Source organism: Phyllobates terribilis, unplaced genomic scaffold, assembly GCF_046119375.1.
Source record: "Phyllobates terribilis strain yellow unplaced genomic scaffold, ASM4611937v1 Scaffold_9__5_contigs__length_417890890, whole genome shotgun sequence".
Taxonomy (NCBI): Eukaryota; Metazoa; Chordata; class Amphibia; order Anura; family Dendrobatidae; genus Phyllobates; species Phyllobates terribilis.
This window is the reverse complement of record NW_027362769.1, coordinates 142,033,183-142,057,106: the sequence shown is the minus strand read 5'-3', so window position 1 is coordinate 142,057,106 and position 23,924 is coordinate 142,033,183. Positions and strand designations below refer to the sequence as shown.

At 43.3% G+C, this 23,924-nt stretch overlaps 1 protein-coding gene across 3 annotated transcripts in view; it reads left to right on the top strand.

Annotated features, from left to right (window-relative positions):
- Positions 1-4,727: 4,727 nt before the first annotated feature.
- TANC1 (tetratricopeptide repeat, ankyrin repeat and coiled-coil containing 1) overlaps positions 4,728-23,924 on the top strand; it is a 201,844-nt gene continuing 182,647 nt past the window's right edge. For all 3 annotated transcript variants that reach the window (XM_073647121.1, XM_073647119.1, XM_073647118.1), the window contains exon 1: positions 4,728-5,282. The gene's annotated coding sequence lies outside the window, so the exon portion shown is untranslated. The remainder of the gene's footprint in view (positions 5,283-23,924) is intronic.

The window sequence follows — 23,924 nt, the reverse complement described above, 5'->3', positions numbered from 1 at the left end:
ACAACCTCATCATCTCACTTTCCAATAATCCTAAACGACTCTTTGACACGTTTCATTCTCTCCTCAATCAAACAACACAGGCCCCGACCACCGACCTCAGCGCTGACGATCTGGTCAATTATTTCAAAGAAAAAATTGACCATATCCGACAGGAAATTTTCTCCCAATCCCCAATTGTTATGCATGCTCTCCCCCGTCACATTGTATCTTGCTCACTTTCTGACTTCGAACCAGTCACGGAAGATGAAGTGATCAGGCTCCTTGCATCTTCTCGCCCTACCACCTGCACCAGTGACCCTATTCCCTCACATCTCCTTCAGTCCCTTGCTCCAGCTGTCACCACTCACCTAACTAAAATTTTCAACCTTTCCCTCTCATCTGGTATCTTTCCCTGTTCTTTTAAACATGCCAGCATACAACCATTACTTAAAAAACCATCCCTTGACCAGAACTGCACGGCCAACTACAGACCTGTTTCCAATCTTCCCCTTATCTCTAAACTCCTGGAACGCCTGGTCCATTCCCGTCTAATCCGCTATCTCTCAGACAACTCTCTTCTTGACCCTTTACAATCTGGTTTCCGCTCTTTACATTCTACTGAAACTGCCCTCACTAAAGTCTCTAATGATCTACTAACAGCTAAATCTAATGGTCACTACTCCCTGCTGATTCTCCTGGATCTCTCTGCAGCATTCGACACTGTGGATCACCAGCTCCTCCTCACTATGCTCTGCTCTATTGGCCTCAAGGACACTGTTCTCTCCTGGTTCTCCTCCTATCTCTCTGACCGCTCCTTATCTGTGTCTTTTGCCGGCTCCTCCTCCTCCCTACTTCCCCTTACTGTCGGGGTTCCTCAAGGATCAGTCCTAGGCCCCCTTCTTTTCTCCTTATACACCGCTCCTATTGGACAAACTATCAGTAGATTCGGTTTTCAGTACCATCTCTATGCTGATGACACCCAATTATACACCTCTGCTCCGGACATCACCCCTGCATTACTACAAAAGACCAGTGATTGTCTTTCTGCTGTGTCTAACATTATGTCCTCCCTCTGTCTAAAACTGAATCTGTCAAAAACTGAACTCCTCGTATTCCCTCCCTCCACTAACCTACCTGTGCCCGATATTGCCATTTCCGTTTGTGGCTCAACCATTACTCCCCAGCAACAAGCCCGCTGTCTTGGGGTCATTTTTGATTCAGATCTTTCTTTGACTCCTCACATCAAATCACTCGCACGTTCATGTCATCTACACCTCAAAAACATCTCAAGAATCAGGACTTTTCTCACCATTGACTCGGCAAAAACTCTTACTGTAGCTCTTATTCATTCTCGTCTGGACTATTGCAAAGCTCTACTAATCGGGCTCCCTCTTACTAAACTCTCCCCTCTCCAATCCGTCCTTAACGCAGCAGCCAGGATCATATTCCTCGCCAACCGCTACACTGATGCCTCTTCCCTGTGCCAGTCATTGCATTGGTTGCCCATCCCAATATAGAGTTCAATTTAAACTTATCACGCTTACCCACAAAGCGCTCCATGCTTCAGCACCCCTCTACATCTCCTCCCTTGTCTCAGTCTACCACCCTACACGTGCCCTCCGTTCTGCCAGTGACTTAAAACTAAAATCCTCCATAATCCAAACTTTCCACTCCCGTCTCCAAGATTTCTCGCGTTCTGCGCCAATTCTTTGGAATGCATTATCCAGGACAGTTCGATTAATTCCCAATACACACAGTTTCAAGCGAACCCTAAAAACACATTTCTTTAGACTGGCGTATCGCCTAAACACACTCTGTCCGTCCCAGTTTTCCCCCATATTAAAATCTTCTTCAATTTCAGGTTCATACCAACCATGCACTTAATAGCCTCGGTCAGGACTGCACACATACTGGCTGGCGACCAGTCCATGTATTATTATTTATCCTATTCAGTATATCAAGGCTGCATTATACAATATATGTACATTCTACCTTTTGTGTCTCCCCCATTTCCTCATAGACTGTAAGCTCGCGAGCAGGGCCCTCACTCCTTTCGATATGAGATATGCTTATTCTGTATTGTCTGTATATGTCCCCCCTAAAATTTGTAAAGTGCTGCAGAATATGTTGGCGCTATAAAAATAAAAACTATTATTATTATTACATTTAAAGGGGTTGTCCAGAATGAGACTATTGATGAATAGGGGATCAATATGAGATCGTTGGGGATCAGACACCCGGCAGCTCCACCGATCAGCTGATATCTGATCCAGCAGTAACCGGTTGTGACAGTTTATGGAGTGGAGTACCGTTGCATTATTAAGTGGCATTCTCTTGTATGTGACATAAACTGCAGCACTCGGCAGCGACCAGAAAACAATGAACAGATCTGCTGTGATCCAATCGGTACTTCACTTAGATCCAACTTATGCGGGATCAGCTGATCATTTGGATGCCGGGTGTCGGACCCCCCAACAGTCTCATATTGATGACTTATCATGTGGGTAGGTCATCAATACTTTTGTCTTTGACAACCCCTTAAACATTAATGAACCGCTGACATTTCTGGGTCCCATGTTCCACGCAATGGTAATAGACCGTGACCACCCACTGTATTTTTACTGACACCATCCCTAAACTGAGAGGGCTTTGTTCTGACATGCCATTGGCCCTTGTCACTATGCATGGCTGCAGAAAAATCACAAAAATTGACTTTTTATCACTGGGGTCACTGTCAGATTCGGAGTAACAATCTTATCATAATTGCAATCTATTGAAAACGGAAGTTTATGCATGACTGACACATGCGACCACACAAGGGCAGATGTCTTGGAAGATACAGACTGCGATCCATTGTACAAAATCTCCAGATCAGGGCTGGCATATGTGGTTCTGCAAATATTGCAAAATTGTAGCAAATATATTATACGACTGCACCATGAGAATACGCCTGTATAGTGACCAGGGCTTTCATGTGCAGGTACTGTGCTACAATGTTAAATTGGGAATCAGACCTAATATTTTTCACTGGGCGTTTGTTACAATGTATCAGACTCGGTCACTCTCAGTGAGGGAAATGCATCAGCATCTTGGATCGCTCTTATGTCCTGATAGATTGCTGCTTTGGAAGTAAGATCTTATAGACTGACGTCCTCACTTCTGCCTCTGAAACAAGAATATTTCCATTGACCAACAGCAAGCAGAGATCTCAAAACTGGGGAGGAATTGAAGCACAAAGATTCATTATTTGCGTTTTTTTTAGAATTCACTTTTCTTTTTTTTTGTCTTGAAGTTTTTTGTGCAGAATTCTTAAAAATGGCGCATGCAGTTCATGAATTTTGCTCAAAAGAAGAAATACTCTTTACTTTTGCCTTTAACACTTTTTTTCTGACTTTTTAGCTCAAAACGTTGCATGTTCTACTAAAATGTTGCAAAATTTGAGCAGACAACTGTATAGGGGACGTAGCCGGGTGCTGCACATCCACCCTATTCAAATCAATAGGGGGCAGATGTGCAGTACCACTAATCCATGGACGGAGTTGTGCTGTGCAGCTCCATAACTGAGCAGTTCTGGCCAACACCGGGAACAGCTGATCGGAGGGGTGCCGGGTGTCGCACCCCCACGGATCAAACACTAATCACCTATCCTAAGGATAAGCCATCAATGTTAAAGTCCTGGACAACCCCTTTAAAGTGGAAATTGGTGGACACTGCACCAGAAATGCTAATCCACTCAAGGACTGGGGTAACATTTCTAGTGTGAAGAATTTGGCCTTTGTCACACCCTGTCCAGCCTCAACAACGCTTATTTTGGTTGAGCTGCCTGAAACTGTCGCAAAAGTCACAAAATTCTTGCGCAGTTGTGCAAAAATGTTACTACTTCTCAAATTGTTTTACATAAGTTTTCAAGTGTAAACACTTTGATGAATCAGGGCAAGATTTTTTTTTGCAGTTATGGAGCAGAAACTCCAAAAACGTAAAAAACAAATAGCCCCCAATTCATCATTTGCGATTTCCTAAAGTTGTTTTTTTTGTTGTGGTATTTGTTTTTGTTTTTTTGCCCAAAATTCTTCAAAACAGTTAATGAATTTGAGACGCAATTAAAAATACTTCTTCTTATTGTTTTTCTACAACTTTTTAGCCCCCATAATAGTAAATCCTTTAAAGGCCACGGCCCCACTATCAGTATTTGGTCAGTATTTTTTCTCAGGAGTGGGAGCCAAAACCAGGTGAGGAACAATCAGAGAAAAGGTATAATAGAAACAAGTCACCAATTCTGCATTTATCACCCACTCCTGGTTTAGGCTCCCACTCCTGAGAAAAAATACTGACCAAATACTGATAGTGGGGCCGTGGCCTAAGGCAAAAATACTAAAGTCACTAAAAAAAAGAGCAAATGACGCCTAAAAGTTTTGATTGGAGAGTTGAAGAGTTTCTGCTTCTAGTAGTCAGCAAAAAAAAACAAACAGCTCAGTGTGAACCTAAACTTATAATGGTTCTGCATTGGGGAACCATTTAGGTTATTCTAATGGATAATGCACTTAAAGGGTTAAATATATTTAGTAAAATACATGATATATATATATATATTTTTTTTTTAATGACAAGGTCGTTTATTAGGGGTCTGGCTCCTTTCCATGCCTCTTGAGGAGCAGTCACTTTCCTTCCTCTGTCCTTGCTCTGTCCCTTCTGGTCTCAGCTGCTGCCTCTAATTGCGCAAACATATCCGAGCGCCACCTGGCGGCCGCCGCGCGCACTGCAGGGAGGCGGTACTACTCGCACACACAGCGCTGCCTGGTGGGACGCAGAGTGTGAGCTCCCGGGGATCGCTGCGCTGCCTGGGACTGGAGAGCTGCACCCGGTGGTTGTGACACCGGAGCTAGGAGACGGAGGGAGCGGAGATCGTGTCGATGGGCGGCTGTGGTGGTTGTAGGAAGAAGTTGCGCGTTAGTTCTGGAGGGGCTGAGACTGCAGAAGTTTTCATAGGAGCAGATAAGTTGCAAAGAGACAGTTGGAGTGTGCTGTAGTGCTGCATAGGAGATTGGGGTGTCCTGCATCACACCCCATATTGTGTCTGGACCTAGGCACTATAATTAAGTTATTGGGGTCACCCCCCATACATTTCCTGGGAGCAGCCAGTATTGGGGTGCCCCATAAATCCTGCGCTGATCATCCTTTATACCGAGCTCTCCCTTAGGGTGAGACATGTCCCGGCTGAACTCCATCTCCCCCGCTCTCACCTCCGCCCTGTGACCCTCCCTTCTTCAGTCAACCCTATCCAGCTTCCTCTTCAGCAGTCCCAGGTAAGACCTTGTATGTAACCGCCATGTCCAGTGCAGGTGTCGTGTCCAGGCAGAGTCCGCAGATTGTAGTAGTACCTGTCTGTATGGGGGTCTCGGTGGTATGTTGACACTGTGGGGAGTTGATAGATGTAGTGTTTGTTGCTTATTTGCAGATTGTTTTATTTGAAACATTATGGCATGCTGGGAGTTGTAGTTTCACTAAAGGTCCACATGTCCAGACGGCTGTATATGGTCTGCAAAGTCCAGAGCCTCATGGACCTAAATGAGGTTGCGTTGCACACCGTCTCCGGACCATCTGAACCCAGCCTAAATGAGAGGCCACCATCACATAAACATTTTGGATGCGTTCAGACTTGGCAGATTCTTCACTTTTTTTTTTTTTTATCAGAAATGGCGCCCCTCATGTCCATTGCCGTTGCTCAGTATTGCAGCTCATCCTCGTCTGACTATAGTAAAGTATCCCCATCCATATTATAGTATAGAAAACCTTACTGACCCCCAGTGATTTAAAAAAAAAAAAAAAAGGGGCTCTGGACCCCGGCTTTCTCCAGAAGTCTTAGACATTCGGGGGAGCAGAGATCCAGCATGAGCACCGCTGCTCCATTCAAGATGGCGCTTGTCAAGATTGGTAGGGGTCCCAGTGGTCGGACCCCCAACTAAACAGTAAGTTCGAGTGTCTTTGAAAAATTCCTGGTGAGGGAAAAAATGTGCAAGTACAGATCCTGATGGAGTTTAGAAACTAGAGACCGTCCAATCATAAGGGTTTGTTCACACTGAGTTTTTTTTTTTTTTTTTTTTTTGGGGGGGGGGAGCAGAAACTCTCCAGAATCCTTAACAACTCAAAACTTGTCCAATACTTGGAGTTTCTGCTCCAAAAACTCAGAAAAAAAAGATGCAGTGTGCACACAGTCTTAGGCTGCAAAAGGAAATATTGTAACTTTAAGGGAAAAAACACCACAAAAAAAAAGTAACTTTCCTGAAGCGGTTTCTGTTTGAAAAACAATAAGGGTATTTGAAGAAGTTTTAGATGTGGATTTTGGAGCAGATTTGCTTTATACGTTCCCACGTTGTGCTTTTGGTGCGCTTTTGATGTTGCAGATTTTCTGTTCATATTAAGTAAATTAGGTTTCTTGCATTTTTTTTTTTAAATACACAGCGTCAAAAAACTGACCAAAAACCCATTGTGGGAACATAGCTGAAAAGGAAACCAGATTCTCTGAGCATAGTCGGCCTTCTGTGCGGGGGCTGGGGGATATGTTCTGCTTGTATCTCGGTGGCAGATTTTCTTTGGTTAATTATCCCTAATAGCATTTTGTGACACTTTATATCTTAACCCTTTCCCCGCTAATCTCCTCCTGCACTGTTTTCCTGACCTCTGGCTAGAAGGGGTTAATCAGTAGTCACAGGTTAATTGTTCCCAGACCTGAGTCATTCCGCTTGTAGGTAGGATCTCCAACCTGTGACATTTCAGGCTTTTATCCCGGCTGTGCGGAGCAAGCGCAGATTCCTCACATTCCTCCCCGGTGATGATGATTAGGGGGCAGTTAATATTTTTGAAGATTTAATTGCCCTCTTTAAGCACTTAGTAGTCACCTTGCAGATTTGGCATCAAATGGAGGCAGATTAATGGCTGCAATTGTTGGATTATAACCCGGCGGTGTCAGATTGCGTCGCGGTGACCTCACTACTGATGACTTGTTCTGTATCTCAGGGGTGACCCTGAGCGGGAAGGAAACGGATTCAACGAAAACTGTCTCCTATTTTCATTGCTTTTGAGCAAAATTTTGCACATTGTTTTTTTTTATTTGTGGCTGTATTATTTCGCAGTGATGTAAAGAGGACCCGGTAAATTGCCATAATTATGTAAATTCCGCTGTTCTCCTGAATCCGGTGATGATTTTCTTTTGTTCCTGATATATGGCCTCCTCTTCCCTTTACATAAATCTGGTCTTTTAAGGCAAGGTGGCGTGGTTATGAAACCTCAATGGGCGTATTCTTCCTGAGGACACTGCCCCCTTGGCTAATAAGACTTGATTTATATACATGGAAGAAGAGGCCATATCTCAGGAATGGAGAGGCGCAGGAACAAAAGAAAAACGCTGGATTCAGGAAAACAGCGTCATTTACACCAGGTAAAAAACAAAACACAATCATATCGATAGCAAGCGACAGGTCGTCTTTAAACGAGACCTTGAAATGTGATCCTTACTGTGTTGTACAGATCCCATCAGACAGTACTGCAGATGCTCGTGTTGTGGCGTACTATACTTTTGGCATGGCTCAGTGGCTATAATACAGTGGTGGTCACGCATGCGCACTGCGGCTCGTGTAACATAGTAACATAGTTTTTAAGGTTGAAGGAAGACTACATCGATCTAGTTCAACCCATAGCCTAACATGTTGATCCAGAGGAAGGCAAAAAAAAAACATGTGGCAAACACTAAGCTCCACATTGGGGAAAAATTTCCTTCCCGACTCCATACAACAATCAGACTAGCTCCCTGGATCAACGCCCTATCAAGGAATCTAGTATTTATAACCTGTAATATTATACTTTTCAAGAAAGGCATCCATGCCCTTCTTAAATTTTAATAGTGAATCACTCATTACAACATCATGCGGCAGAGAGCTCCATAGTCTCACTGCTCTTACAGTAAAGAATCCCCGTCTGTGATTATGATTAAACCTTCTTTCCTCCAGACGTAGAAGATGCCCCCTTGTCCCCGTCTCAGGCCTCAGAGTAAAAAGATCAGTAGAAAGGTCTTTGTACTGTCCCCTCATATACTTGTGCATAGTAATAAGATCACCCCTAAGCCTTCTTTTTTCCACAGTAAATAACCCCAAGTGTAATAGCCTGTCTTGGTATTGCAGACCCCCCAGTCCTCTAAAAACCTTGGTCGCTCTTCTCTGCACCCGCTCTAGTTCAGCTATGTCTTTCTTATACACCGGAGACCAGAACTGTACACAGTATTCTAAGTGTGGTCGCACTAGTGACTTGTATAGAGGTAAAATTATGTTCTCCTCATGAGCATCTATGCTTCTTTTAATGCATCCCATTATTTTATTTGCCTTTGCAGCAGCTGCCGGACACTGGCCACTAAACATGAGCTTGTCGTCCACCAATACACCCAGGTCTTTTTCAGTGACAGTTTTGCCCAGTGTTTTACAATTAAGCATATAATTATACATTTTATTTCCTCTGCCCAAGTGCATTACCTTACATTTATCCCCATTAAAGCTCATTTGCCATTTATCAGCCCAAGCTTCTAGTTTACATAGATTTTCCTGTAATATAAAATTGTCCTCCTCTGTATTGATTACCCTGCAGAGTTTAGTGTCATCTGTAAATATTGAAATACTGCTCTGTATGCCCCCTACAAGGTCATTAATAAATGTTAAAAAGAAGGGGGTCCAATACTGACCCCTGTTGTACCCCACTGTTACCTGAGACCCAGTCTGAGTGTTTTCCATTAATAACCACCCTTTGTTTCCTATCACTGAGCCAATTCTTAACCCACATACATATATTTTCCCCTATCCCCATTGTTCTCATTTTATGTATCAACCTTTTGTGTGGAACCGTATCAAAAGCTTTTGAAAAGTCCATATACACGACATCCACTGCATTTCCTTGGTCCAGTCCGGAACTTGCCTCCTCATAAAAGCTGATCAGATTAGTCTGACAGGAACGATCCCTCGTAAACCCATGTTGATATTGGGTCATGAGGTTATTCTTCTTCAGATACTCTAGTATAGCATCTCTTAGGAAACCCTCCAGGATTTTACCCACAGTAGAGGTTAAGCTTACTGGCCTAGAATTTCCAAATGTAGACCCATTGATGTGAATGGTGGTCACGCATGCGCACTGCTGCTCATATAGATCCATTGATGCTAATGGTGGTCACGCATGCTCGTTGTTGGACTACCAGCAATCATATATTAGCTATCTAGTTCTAGTGATATTGATGGTCCTTCACCTGCTGTGATGGTACTTGTGTGGCCACTCTCTGTGACTGGCTATGTGGCGCCCCTGAGGGTTCAGTTGCCACAAAGGCACTGCACCTCACCCAGAGGTGTGGTATCTCCTTCTTTCAGGTAAGGAGGGAGTGCTGCCCGGAACCCCAACACCTGCATCCAACACTACACTGCTCCAGGCCGGCTGGAAGGGCAAGATGCAATGTGTTTTCTGCTGAGCCCTGTCCCTGGCTGGAGTGGGGGGAACCAAAGGTAGGGGGAACCAGTAGTGGGTGTGGGTGGAGGAAGAAGTTTAGTGGAGCACCATGGTAGGAGATATATAATGGGAAGCCATCTTAGGGTGGCAATGCAGTAGAGCACAGTGAGTGAGGACAGTCAGTCAGGGAGCAGAGTCTCTCTAGGAGCTCTGCTCCACAAGCAGGGCCCAGTCCTAGAGGCCCCGGAGGGGAGCAGAGGAGTAGGCTCCGATCTAAAGAAGGGATCCCAGAGAGTACGGCGAGTGCGAGACGGCACCCGTACGCCCAGAATCTGTCAGAAGACAGAGGGATCGTAGGCCGCAACAAGGGGATCGGTCCCTGGTCTAGCCGTGTTACTCTTTTTCTCGGCTCGGGAAACCGGAAGCTTCTGGCTTATATAGTCAGTTGCCAAAGCCGCATTCTAATCTCCGTGAAGGTCAAGCAGTTCCGGGAACTCCAACGTACAGGAGGGACTTCAGAGCACCCGAGCCGGATTGAGAGTGGGGAAGCTCAGGGCAGGAGGGAGAAAGACCCAGTGTGAAGACAGTCTAGCTAGGAACACAAGAAAGTGGGGTTCTGTCAGGTGCTCCTAATCTGCCTGAGGAAGTGCTGAACCCCTGCCTGGTGAACGCAGCGCGACGTGGGAGGCTGACACCTGCACAGTGCACCAGTGGAACTGTCATAAGAACTGTGATTAAAAACTCGGATGACTGCACTGCACTGCCTCCGTCCCTTCTTTCATTGGCGCCATCTTTCCCTCCCTGCACTACAACGCCCAGCGCAACCTACACCATTGCCAACCTACACTGCCCTGGAGCTAGCTCTACCTGTGGAGAGCCACACCATCCCTGCTGCCGTAACACCACCTCCAGAGGACTGCTCCGCAGCGGCGGCACCCCTTTTGCCGCATTCCACAGGTGGCGTCACGAACTTTCCAAATCCCCTATAAAATTCCCCTTTTTACTGACCGCCCTGGGTCACGGACCGGGCCAGCCACCGTGATATCCCCCACCGGCATACGCAGAGGCCCGGCTGCCGAGTACCCCACGGCCCAGGGGCCGCATCAGCCTAAATGAGCTCATATTTGTAGGGCTGCACCCGCGGAATGAATGTTCATAAGATATCGTTCAGCCGTCATTCCTATGTAATGTGTGTGGCCTCCTATAGGGGCCTATATGGTGCCTCGCCATAGGGCAGCAGGAACACAGATTTGACTTACTAGTTGTTGTTCATCACATGTAATTGTCAGATGTCATTGTGGTCGTCCCTGCTCCCGCCATGATGTGCCGCCATCTACATGTGTTAAGGATCGCCTCCTCCTTTCTCTGACTATATGTTCTCGATAGGCCATCCCTGACCCTCCGATACACCTCGTATTGCTGTCAGGATGCATAGATTTTATGTGTTTGGGCAGTTGGGGGTCATCAATCAGCTGCTCTCTGGGGGACGGTAAGTTGTCGGCAGATTTAGTGCCCGGTAGCCAAACGCGAGTCGCTCTCTTTTTAGAACATACAGTAATATGCATCCTTTACTGTGACAAACTTTTCCCTAAAATTCCCTAAGCCTCTAAAAAAAAAAAAAATAAAAAAAAATCCCAGGAATATGAACCACGTGTTATTCCACCACACCACAGCCCACGGACTGCGAGTGTTGACACCGCTGGAACGGCACCAGCATGCGAGGTGAGTATAGGGTTTTTTATTTTATCGGGATCATTTAGTTCAAGAAGGGGTTGTCCTAGTAGTGGAAATCCCTTTTAATTAAAAGTAGGAGAGGCGTGGATTTTTTTTTATTGCATAAGAGAAAAATGGATGCCGCAATAAGGATCAAAATGGACACGCAAAAAAAAAAATCAAACCTGAGGTCTTCACTTCGAATAATTCATGGATCCCGGTAATGTAGGATGTGCAATGTAAAACTTGACGGTCAGTCTGGATAACTACGTGCCTTCTTGACGTCCTCAGCTTCCACTTCGGTCTACTTACCATCACAGGCTCGCTCCAGTAGCTGATGACATTTTGCAGGCATGCAGAAATATTTTGCTCGTTATCGGCTCTGTCCTTTCAGTTCTTGAAGGCCTGATGTGGTGGTGACACGCCGAACCGTCTGATATCTCACCGTGATGTTGAGTCATACAATAATATTTCATTTCGACTAAAACTTTCCATGGGAACCTCGCCAGATATGGGAGTGGAGCAGCTTCATCATGGTGTCAACACATATTAGGTTGATGTACTAACGGGCACAGGAAGTATGGTAAGTCGGCCAGAGCTAAAGTGTCATTCATTACCTGTAGTGTCTGTTTACTGAAAACATTGGGACAAACTCAACCTGTTCCTTTTTATCCAAAATTTGTGTGGTCTGGCCTTGACAAGAGCAGGAGATAATTTTTCCAGAACAAGAAAATGTGGTGGTCCCTAGAATTGCCCAATGCCTCAGCTAGGTGGCAAATCTTCCTTTGTGAAAATTGGGAGTCACCTCTAAGGAGACCTTTAGAGGCCAAATTCAGGTAAACTAGTTTCGCACAAAATTGTCTTGTCAAGCTGGTCGGCGAGTGCCTCAGATTTAGTCATACTTGTTGATTTTGTCCCATTTTTTTTGTTCGTCCCTATCCATGACCTGCCTCTGTAAATTCTGCATAGCTGTTTTCTGTTTGGGACTGAGACGTGTAGACCAGCTGGGAAATGCCATGTGTTCCTGTAGACTAGGACCGAGAGGCTGACCTTGTGCCATGTTCCTCTCGAGGCCGTTTTAATGCGCAAAGGCCTTGAACAAACTTACTAAATAGCAGTCAAACGACTGAACATCATCCCAGGGACTTTTTTTTTTTTTCCTCATAAGTTTTCTTTCTCAGGCTCTGTTCATGTTCACACAGTGCCTTCTGCAAGATGTATACGCCTGAATTGCTCAACAAAAACTGTATTCAGATGTATCGGTTGCCTAAAATGGGCAAGACGTGGCCAAAAATAAGGTTTTTGGGTGTTTTTAGATGTCCAAAAGAATAAGTTCCATTTACATTGACCTATAATGGAATTTGTTTTCTGTGCATCAGACCTACTGGTATAGATATTAGTTTGTCTAAATCAGGGTTCCCCAACTCCAGTCCTCAAGGCCCACCAACAGGTCATGTTTTCAGGATTTCCTTACTATTGCTCAGGTGATAATTCCATCACCTGCACAGACCATAATTACACCACCTGTACAATACTAAGGAAATCCTGAAAACATGACCTGTTGGTGGGCCTTGAGGACTGGAGTTGGGGAACCCTGGTCTAAATCACACGTGTCAAACTCTGGCCTGTGGGCCAAATCTGGCCCCCACTGTGATTTATATTTGGCCCGTGACACGAGAACCACCACCTCTATGTGGGGGCCCATTATTCTGTACAAAAAAACTATGTGGGGCCAAAATACTGTTTGGAGGATTACGTGGAGCTCATTATTTTGTATGGAGGACTGTGTGGGGCCCATTATCCTGTATACTGGTTGGCCAGTGGCTTTGTCCAAGTTTTTCATTTTGGCCCTCTGTGTTTTGAGTTTGACATCCCTGATCTAAATCAATCTATTGTCAGATCAGCCGTTTCCTGGCGTGAAGATGACGCACAGAACAGTGAGACTCCTTCAGAAAGATAGCACTTCCAATGAGAAATGCTGAAGAAGCCTCACTGTTCTCTTTATCTTCAACCCAGGAAACTTATGATCTGACAATAGATTGATTTAGGTCAACTGTCTTCTATGAACATCGTCATATGTCAGAAGGTCTGATGCACCGAGAACAAGTTCTGTTATGGACTAGTGTAAATGGGACTTACAAATGCTGCAGAGAATTCCGGCCCTTTATATTTCTGAAGAAGGCTCACTGTTTTCTTTATACTCAACCCAAGAATCTTCTGATCTGACAGTAGGTTGATTAAGATAAACTAATTTCTATGAAGACCGTCACCACTTGTGAGACAGAAGGTCTGATACCTAGAGGACAAGTTCCTACATCTAAATGATCAAATCTAACAGTGAGATCATTTAGGTTTCAGCCGCTAATGACTGCTCCGTCGTCTGCTTCTGACCATCGCTTGTTTTACAAGCTGGTGACAGTGTCTGTCTGCTACTTTTTGAGTCACTGTAGACTTTCGGTGTAAGGTACAGTAGCGCTGCGGTAGACCTGTTTGATGTACAGCTCTGAAGTAACATGTCCCAACAAGAATGCAGGTCTGCTACAGTTGATTCAGCAGAGCAGTAACAATGAGGTCTGTTTCTGTCCTACCCCTCCAGCGTTATCTGTGTGAATTATATTTATTTTAACACAACTGAAATATTCATGAGCGATCTCATAGCAATATAATGCATCACGCCTGTCTGGTTGTTGGTGCAGGATGAGACTTCAGGTTCTGTTCAGCAGGAAGGTGATCAGTCGATTGTCCATTTCTGTTGATCAGACAGGACAGTTTTTCTGCATGGATGTTGCCTTTTTTTTTTGCAAGACCTTGCCCATGCATAAAGAGGTTTAAAGAGGTATGATTTAAAGGGGTTGTCCACCTTTTTGATACTTTTTTTTTTTTTTTTCTTAAATGTGGCTAAAAAAATTTGTTTCATTAAAAAAATTACATTATTTGCTTTCTATATCCTCTGTATGACACTGTATATTGCTGGCTGCAGAATGAGTTAACTGAGAATCTGTCAGTGAGCCCACTGTAATGCTTGACTTAGTTTATAACGCTTTAATCTGTCCACAGACCACAAGAAAGTAGAATATGCAGGGAATATAAGAGCTTGTAAAAGCCAAATGGTGCAAAATTCTTAATGAAATCCAATTGTAATTTTCTTTTTTTCTCTTTGCATTTAAGTAAAAAATTAATTGTCCCCAGAGATGGATAACCCCTTTAAGGGACCCCAGCAACTTTTGAGAATGAGGCTTTGGAAATGAGGAACCAGGTTTTGCAGAGTCTCATCTTGAATGGAGCGGAGGTGCACATGCTACACTTCCGCATCATTTGTCTATGGGACTGCCAGGAACGGAAGCGTTCTGTACTGAGCTTTCTGCAGCAGTCCTATAGACCATGAATGGATCAATCGCTCTTCTGTTCTATTCTAAGATGGGGCTCCTCGGGAACTTTGGGGAGTCCCAGTGATCAGTTACTCCCTATCCATAGTGTAGGTGATAACTTTTTATGTTGGGGATAACTCTTTAGGTTAACGCTAGAAGGCAGCTTTGGCCAAGACACAGGTCACGCGGCCAAAGATTTCTGTGTGCCGCTATACTGCAGAGTAATGCAGGTGAATGGGGTCGCTTTGCTCCGCTTACCCCCAAAATACTCCAACAAGCAAGGAATAAAGTTGTTTAGTTTTGGGACTTGCTTGTTGGAATGCCATATATTACGCTGAAACATAATAGCAGCATAGAGCAATCTTTGCCGTGCAACCTGTTAGAAGATGGGTCATGTAAGAAAGTCCAAAATTACTGCAATATGTGCAATGGTTACGGTTTGGATTAATGAGCTAAAAGTTTAATAATTGCTCAAATGTAACAAAGTCTCTATCTTGGGTTTCAAAAGCTAAACAAACATGGTCGCTTTCAGTATTCTCCTAAACAGACAAGTACTTCCCTAAATAAGTTCCTCCAGTATGACAAGTGTGTGTGTGTGTGACTCACTGTGAGACCTAAATACATCGTAGCCCATTTTATTACTAAGTGGATTAAATGAAGCCGCCTCCTAGAACAGACTTTGTTCTCCTGTTCTAAATCCAATTTGCACACTGAAGTGACACAGAAAAGATTGCAAAAAATATTCAAAGATGTTCACTTTGTATTTAAAAACTAATACATATATATGTACATACATACAGCGTGTGAAATAAGCATTGAACGTCACCAATTTTCTAAGGAAATATATTTCTAAAGGTGCTATTGACATGAAATTCTCACCAGACGTCGATAACAACCCATCCAATCCATACAGACAAATACAGTCATATGAAAAAGTTTGGGCACCCCTATTAATCTTAAGCTTAATGTTTTATAAAAATTGGTGTTTTTGCAACAGCTATTTCAGTTTGATATATGTAATAACTGTTGGACACAGTAATGTTTCTGCCTTGAAATGAGGTTTATTGTACTAACAGAAAATGTGCAATCTGCATTCAAACAAAATTTGACAGGTGCATAAGTATGGGCACCTCACCAGAAAAGTGTCATTAATATTTAGTAGATCCTCCTTTTGCAAAAATAACAGCCTCTAGTCGCTTCCTGTAGCTTTTAATGAGTTCTTGGATCCTGTATGAAGGTATTTTTGACCATTCCTCTTTACAAACAATTCCAGTTCAGTTAAGTTTGATGGTCGCCGAGCATGGACAGCCCTCTTCAAATGATCCCACAGATGTTCAATGATATTCTGGTCTGGGGACTGGGATGGCCATTCCAGAACATTGTAATTGTTCCTCTGCATGAATGCCTGAGTAGATTTGGAGCGGTGTTTTGGATCATTGTCTTGCTGAAAGATCCATCCCCTGCGCAACTTCAACTTTGTCACTGATTCTTGAACATTATTGTCAAGAATCTGCTGATACTGAGTGGAATCCATGCGTCCCTCAACTTTAACAAGATTCCCAGTGCCGGCATTGGCCACACAGCCCCAAAGCATGATGGAACCTCCACCAAATTTTACTGTGGGTAGCAAGTGTTTTTCTTGGAATGCTGTGTTTTTTTGCCACCATGCATAACGCCTTTTTGTATGACCAAACAACTCAATCTTGGTTTCATCAGTCCACAGGACCTTCTTCCAAAAAGAAATTGGCTTCTCCAAATGTGCTTTTGCATACCTCAGCTGACTCTGTTTGTGGCGTGCTTGCAGAAACGGCTTCTTTCGCATCACTCTCCCATACAGCTTCTCCTTGTGCAAAGTGCGTTGTATAGTTGACCAATGCACAGTGACACCATCTGCAGCAAGTTGATGCTGCAGCTCTCTGGAGGTGGTCTGAGGATTGTCCTTGACTGATCTCACCATTCTTCTCTGCCTTTCTGATGTTTTTCTTGGCCTGCCACTTCTGGCCTTAACAAGAACTGTCCCTGTGTTCTTCCATTTCCTTACTATGTTCCTCACAGTGGAAACTGACAGGTTAAATCGCTGGACAGCTTTTTGTATCCTTCCCCTGAACAACTATGCTGAATAATCTTTGTTTTCAGATCATTTGACAGTTGTTTTGAGGAGCCCATGATGCCACTCTTCAGAGGAGATTCAAACAGGAGAACAACTTGCAAGTGGCCACTTTAAGTAGCTTTTCTCATGATTGCATACACCTGGCTATGAAGTTCAAACCTCAATGAGGTTAAAAAAACAAAAAAAGTGCTTTAGTAAGTCAGTAAAAAGTAGGTAGGAGTATTTAAAACAAGAAAATGATAAGGGTGCCCATACTTATGCACCTGTCAAATTTTGTTTGAATGCAGATTGCACATTTTCTGTTAGTACAATAAACCTCATTTCAAGGCAGAAACATTACTGTGTCCAACAGTTATTACATATATCAAACTGAAATAGCTGTTGCAAAAGCACCAATTTTTATAAAACATTAAGCTTAAGATTAATACGGGTGCCCAAACTTTTTCATATAACTGTAAATCAAACCATAGATGTCCATAAATTAAGTTGTGTAATAATGAGAAATGACACTGGGAAAAAGTATTGAACACATGAAGAGAGGGGCAAGAAGCCAAGGAAAGTCATGACACCAGCTGAAGTCTTTCAGTACTTGGAAAGCAATCCTGCCACTTAGTGAAAAATATCATCTGGTTCAACTGATGGCTTGTAAAAAGGTGTTACACAAGGTAAAAACAGTGAGCTGTCTCAAAACTTTTGCAACCTTATTGTTGCAAAATATACTGATGGCATTGGTTACAGAAGAATTTCTAAGCTACTGAAGGTTCCAGTGAGCTGTGTTGGGACCATAATCTGGAAGTGGAAAGAACATCTTTTCACCATAAACTGGCCACGACCAGGTGCTCCCCGCAATATATCACGCAAGGGAGTTAAAATAACTATCAGAGCTGTCCAAGAGCCAAGGACCAACTGTGGAGAGCTAGAGAAAGACCTGGAATCAGCAGGTACAAGTCTTTTAAAGAAAACTATATATAATGCACTCAACCTCCATGGACTGTATGCAAGCTCACGACGCAAGACTCCATTGCTGAACAAAAAGCATGTTCAAGAGCGTTTAAAGTTTGCTCAACATTTAGACAAGTCTGTGAAATACTGGTAAGAGTATAGTCTGGTCAGACCAAAATTGAACTCTTTGGATGCCATAAGGCACACCATTTTTGCAGGCCAAAAGGCACTTGCATATCAGAGAAGCGACACAATACAAGAATTCCAATGAAAGCCATTCTTTGAATACAAGGTGTATTTGACTAGGAATTTAGCTATTACTCAATATTCTTAGAGTTCTGAATTGAATGTAGATCTCGGTCTTCTTACAGAACAGCGCATTTGGCAATGCACGCCGGGAGTTCCGCAGCAGCTGCAGTCCTATGAATTGCCGCCTCTTGTAAATATTGTAGAAGCATAAGTAAGCGCTTGAATTATTGAAATCCTACATAATAGGCGTTTGGCAGATAATCAGTGAAAGTGTTTCATTCAAGGGTTTCAGAAGTAATTGGACCTTAGTGGAAAATGTTGCTTGTTTCCGCAAATGAAGTTAGTTCTTTGTGTGAAGAAGAAATACCTAATCTTCTAGTACAGTTTTTTTTTGGTCAATTCCTTATAGTTTTCAAGAACTATGCTTGCTTTAATGTACACTTTCAATAGGTACTTTCAGGGGATAAAAGTTTGCCGAGGTCTTATGACTAAGACACAAGCTATGTCAGGTAACAAGACGAGCATATGTGTATTATCACACGACTACAACAGTTCATATCCCCTCTTGAATAAACAGCAAGCAGAGGTCTTGAAAATTGAAGGAAAATTGTATAACTTTTCATTATAAACTTTTATTTACTGAAATACAACCTTAAGGGAGTTGTGGCCACTTCTCCGCCCGTTGTGAAGAATTCCCATCATTGTTTTTGGTATTGGTTTGCATCCCCTTCTGTCTGTCCCCCATTGATGATACTCTGATGGCCCAGCCGCTGGATTCAGGGGCACCATTATTATTGTGTATTGATTATATTGCCAATAATAATTTTTTGCTGCTTTGCAAATACGCCAACATTGTCACCGACCCAAGCTCCAAAAATTTTCAATGGCATTATACAAATTATTTTTGTATCACAGACCACGTTGGCTCAAATCTGCAGCACCCCACATTGCACTAAGGATGGTGACAATGTTCGGAGATGAGTGGGGGAAAGAAACAAAAAGTTGAAAGTTCTGGTAATTATACAGTGCATTTTGTGTGTTCCTTTAATTATAAATTTTGGATTGATTCTTGGCTTCTGAGACTGGTAGCAAATTACAGAACAGCACTTTGATGATGTGTTGAGGCTGAGAAGTAATCCCGTTACAGGGACACTTCTGTAATTACCATCTTTTCCTGTCACATTATTTTCTCTCTTGTGTATTCATGTATAAGGGGTTGTCGTCTTAGAAAAAAACAAAAAAAAAACAGGAAATGTCGCTGTGAGGAAACTACAGCTATAAAGAGAAAATTTACCATTTTTCTATGAACATATAATTATCGGTCTATACCTTGTGATGCCAGTCTTTTTCATTGTCCCTATGACCACCTGTTCGGGCTGCCATTTTCTCTCAGTCTGTCTCTCTCAATATATATATATTTTTATTGACTATTTTTATACCATTTTTCTGGCTAGATACTTTTTTTTTTTTACAGTTTTTTTTCTCAAATATTTGTGTATATGTGTGTTATACACTGCCCCGAAAAATAATGGGAACACTTAAGCAACAGAATATAACTCCAAGTAAATCAAACTTCTGTGAAATCAAACTGTCCACTTAGGAAGCAACACTGATTGACAATCAATTTCACATGCTGTTGTGCAAATGGAATAGACAATAGATGGAAATTATTGGCAATTATCAAGACACCCTCAATAAAGGAGTGGTTCTGCAGGTGGGGACCACAGACCACATCTCAGTACCAATGCTTTCTGGCTGATGTTTTGGTCACTTTTGAATGGTCACACTCGTGGTAGCATGAGACGGACTCTACAACCCACATAAGTTGCTCAGGTAGTGCAGCTCATCCAGGATGGCTCATCAATGCGGGCTGTGGCAAGAAGGTTTACTGCTTCTGTCAGCCTAGTGTCCAGAGGCTGGAGGCGCTACCAGGAGACAGGCCAGTACACCAGGAGACGTGGAGGGGGCCATAGGAGGGCAACAACCCAGCAGCAGGACCGCTACCTTCGCCTTTGTGCAAGGAGGAACAGCTGGAGAACTGCCAGAGCCCTGCAAAATGACCTCCAGCAGTCCACAAATGTGCATGTGTCTACACAAAAGGTTAGAAACCGACTCCATGAGGGTGGTATGAGGGCCCGACGTCTACAGATGGGGGTTGTGCTCACAGCCCAACACCGTGCAGGACGCTTGGCATTTGCCACAGTACACCAGGATTGGCAAAGTCGCCATTGGCGCCCTGTGCTCTCCACAGATGAAAGCAGGTTCACACTGAGCACATGTGACAGACGTGACAGAGTCTGGAGACGCCGTGGAGAGCGATCTGCTGCCTGCAACATCCTTCAGCATGACTGGTTTGGCAGTGGGTCAGTAATGGTGTGGGGTGGCATTTCTTTGGAGGGCTGCACAGCCCTCCATGTGCTCACCAGAGGTAGCCTGACTGCCATTAGGTACCGAGATGAGTTCCTCAGACCCCTTGTGAGACCATATGCTGGTGCTTTTGGCCCTGGGTTCCTCCTAATGCAGGACAATGCCAGACCTCATGTAGCTGGAGTGTGTCAGCAGTTCCTGCAAGATGAAGGCATTGAAGCTATGGACTGGCCCGCCCGTTCCCCAGACCTGAACCCGATTGAGCACATCTGGGACATCATGTCTCGCTCCATCCACCAACGTCACGTTGCACCACAGACTGTCCAGGAGTTGGCGGATGCTTTATTCCAGGTCTGGGAGGAGATCCCACAGGAGACCATCCGCAACCTCATCAGGAGCATGCCCAGGCGTTGTAGGGAGGTCATACAGGCATGTGGAGGCCACACACAATACTACAGCCTCATCAGGAGCATGCCCAGGCGTTGTAGGGAGGTCATACAGGCACGTGGAGGCCACACACAATACTGAGCCTCATCAGGAGCATGCCCAGGCGTTGTAGGGAGGTCATACAGGCATGTGGAGGCCACACACAATACTCAGCCTCATTTTGACTTGTTTTAAGGACATTACATCAAAGTTGGATCAGCCTGTAGTGTGTTTTTCCACTTTAGTTTTGGGGGTGACTCCAAATCCAGGCCTCCATTGGTTAATAAATTTGATTTCCATTGATTTTGTGTGATTTTGTTGTCAGCACATTCAACTTTGTACAGAACAAAGTATTCAATGAGAATATTTTATTCATTCAGATCTAGGATGTGTTATTTGAGTGTTCCCTTTATTTTTTGAGGAGTGTATATGTGTATGTATGTTCTATATAATTTATTTTTTTGTAGTCTCATTATTTTTCACATGAATATTAGCAGCAATAGTGACTCAGACCTTATTTGTTTGTATAGAAACATTATTGGAGCGTGCTCTGAGGACAAAAGTCATTGAGCGGGTAGGAGGAGGAGGTGAGCTGTGACATCACCTATTGTGAATGGTGGATTCTGTTATATGTGATGTGTGTTTACTTTTTTTATTGTAATCATGTCTGTGATAATGACACTCCTGAAATAGTGGTCTAGTACCAGTGGCCAGTTTAAGAATTGCAATGTTTGTTATTTTTTATAGATATGTCAAATAAAATTTATAACGTCATTTTTTTCTATAATATGGTCCCTTTAAAGAGGAGCTGTCACTTTCCAAAAAAAATAAAAAAATTAATACCTGATAAAAATCCCCCGATTCTGATGCTCTCTTCCATTTTGTGCTGCATCACTTAATTGCAGAGAGATTCACATTTGCTTTTTCTGGGGCACACTATGTGAAATCTCTGCTTTGCAGTCCACCTGGGTACTTCTTCAGTGTTCTCTGTGGGTGTGCGCTTTCACATCTCCCACCCAGCCTCTGCCAATCATAGCAGCTGATCTATCAGTCTCGGACAATGCTGAGCTGTGATTGGCAGAATCTGGGAGAGTGGGGTGTAAGCACACGCCCCCAGAGAAGACTCTGAAGAATCGCCCAGTTGAGTTACAAGCAGAGATTTCACATACTGCTCTCCAAAATAAACAAATGTGAATATCTCTACAATGGAGCGGCATAGAACAAAAGGGAAAAAAGTGTTAGAATAGGGGGAGCTCAAGGATTTTTTTTCATTTAGAAAGTGACCGGTCCTATTTAACAGTGGGTATGGCTTAGTAGCAAGGGATTAATATATTTTGCCAAAAAATGACAAGTTATAGCAAAATTTTCCTTGAGCTAATACCTTGCTTAGATATCAGATTGTGACAGTCAGCCCAAATTCTTGTGAGCCACCGTGTCATATGCCTGTAGAATGATGTAAATGCGTCTGTTGTGAGGCTAGTGTTAATACATTGTCAGATAAACCTGCATCTGTTCCTTCTTTAAAATATCTTGTACCCTCTTTTTCATTAATTTTAGAATCCTCGCTAAACAAAGATCTGTGTAATGGAGATCCAATGGGTGTGCCTGGATTAACCCAAAAAGAACAATCTACCGAAATGAGTTTTCTATAAACATCCTTGTTGATATGCCAAGGTGATCAAAAGTTCTAGCATATCGGGCCCTGGGGAGATGGCGCTCTTCACTGTTTACCTGCATTTTTCACATACCCCTGAAACAAACCGTTCATGTTCTCTGTGCCAACCAAGCAAATCCTTCATTTTATACAATGATGTCAGTGTATTCCCGTCCAATAATGATGTCATTGTTTTTGTGCTGGAGGCATCGACATATGAAGTTATATGCAAGCCATGTGGTCATCTAGATAAATACAGACGCAATCCGAATTATTCAACCCCCATTGAAAAGTGTTTTTTTGTTTTATTTTTTAGCAAAATTTACAGACTTTCTGCTGTTTGCAATGAACTAACGTAACAAGAACAATTTTAACTGTTGTTGTAAATAGCGGTCTCTAGTTAATGATGGAAATCCTGTTTGCTGCCATGAACATTGAGAACTTGCTAAATTTTGAAAGTTTTGCTGCTCAGGGGAGGGACTCCACAGGAGATAAAGTAGTCCCTCCTCTGAGCAGCAGGATACCTAGAGGGGTGTCCTCCCAATAACAAAATCAAGATGCGCTGTAAACTTTTCCACTCTACTCAAAGGTAGAGTTGAGCAGTAATGAATGGGAAATGAAATAGTTGGAGCTCCCCCTCTAAACCACCACCTGACCGCACGTCTGTTCCTATAGCATGGCTGGGGCTAGAAAGGGGTTTTTCTGTTGGGGAAAAAAACCCTGTCCCCAGACGCAGGTGTTTAACAAAAGCAAACTGCTCTACTTATTCCTTTTCCCCAGGTCCTGAGTTGATTTTCTGCTGCTGCTCCCCATGTCTGTTATTGTCTGCAGCGGTAACATCAAGTCAACAGCGCTGCAGCCAGTAACTAAGTTCAGTGGCCCTGCCCGAGTTAATAGCAAGAGCCGTTGAGCTCGCTAATTGACTGCAGTGGAATTGGTATAACGTCAGTGTTGCAGTCAATAATGGGCATCGGGAGAAAATGGCGATGGATCAGCGTTGGACCCGGGGAGGGTGAGTAAAGCACATTTTGTGTTTTCTAAAACAAACTGCAGCCGGGCGACAGGGGTTTTCCAAAACTAACTGCTTTTAGAAAAATGGTGTGGTTGGTTTGACAACCGCACAATTACTGAAATTGGCATTTTTCTCATATTTTTCCACTTTTGACGAATTAATGGAATTATTTTCAAAGATGAATGTAGACTTTGCTTCAGTGCAAATGCTTTTTTTTTTTTTTTGCCCTCCGTGCAGCGTGACTCGGACAATCTTTCAATTTTGCTAAATGAATGGACCGACTTCCATGTTTTTGGGATGTATCATCATATTGCGATGGTTTTCCCTCCATTGCTTTCTTTATGGGCATAACAATTACAGCTGTAATGAGGTCAGTTTGCTGATTTATTTTTTTTTGGACACTTGAATATGGATACTGAGCCTAGATATTCCCCTTTGTTTAGTTTTTTTTTTAGTGACTCGATTACAACAAATCGACCATATGTCGTCTTCTGGTGAAGGGTTAATGGAGATTTACAGTGTGTTATGAGGCCGACACGGAAAGAGCCCAACAAAACACAAAGATGCGGTAAATCTAAACCATATGGGAGCAAGAAGAAAAAGGAAATCTTAACTGTTTTCAGTAAAATC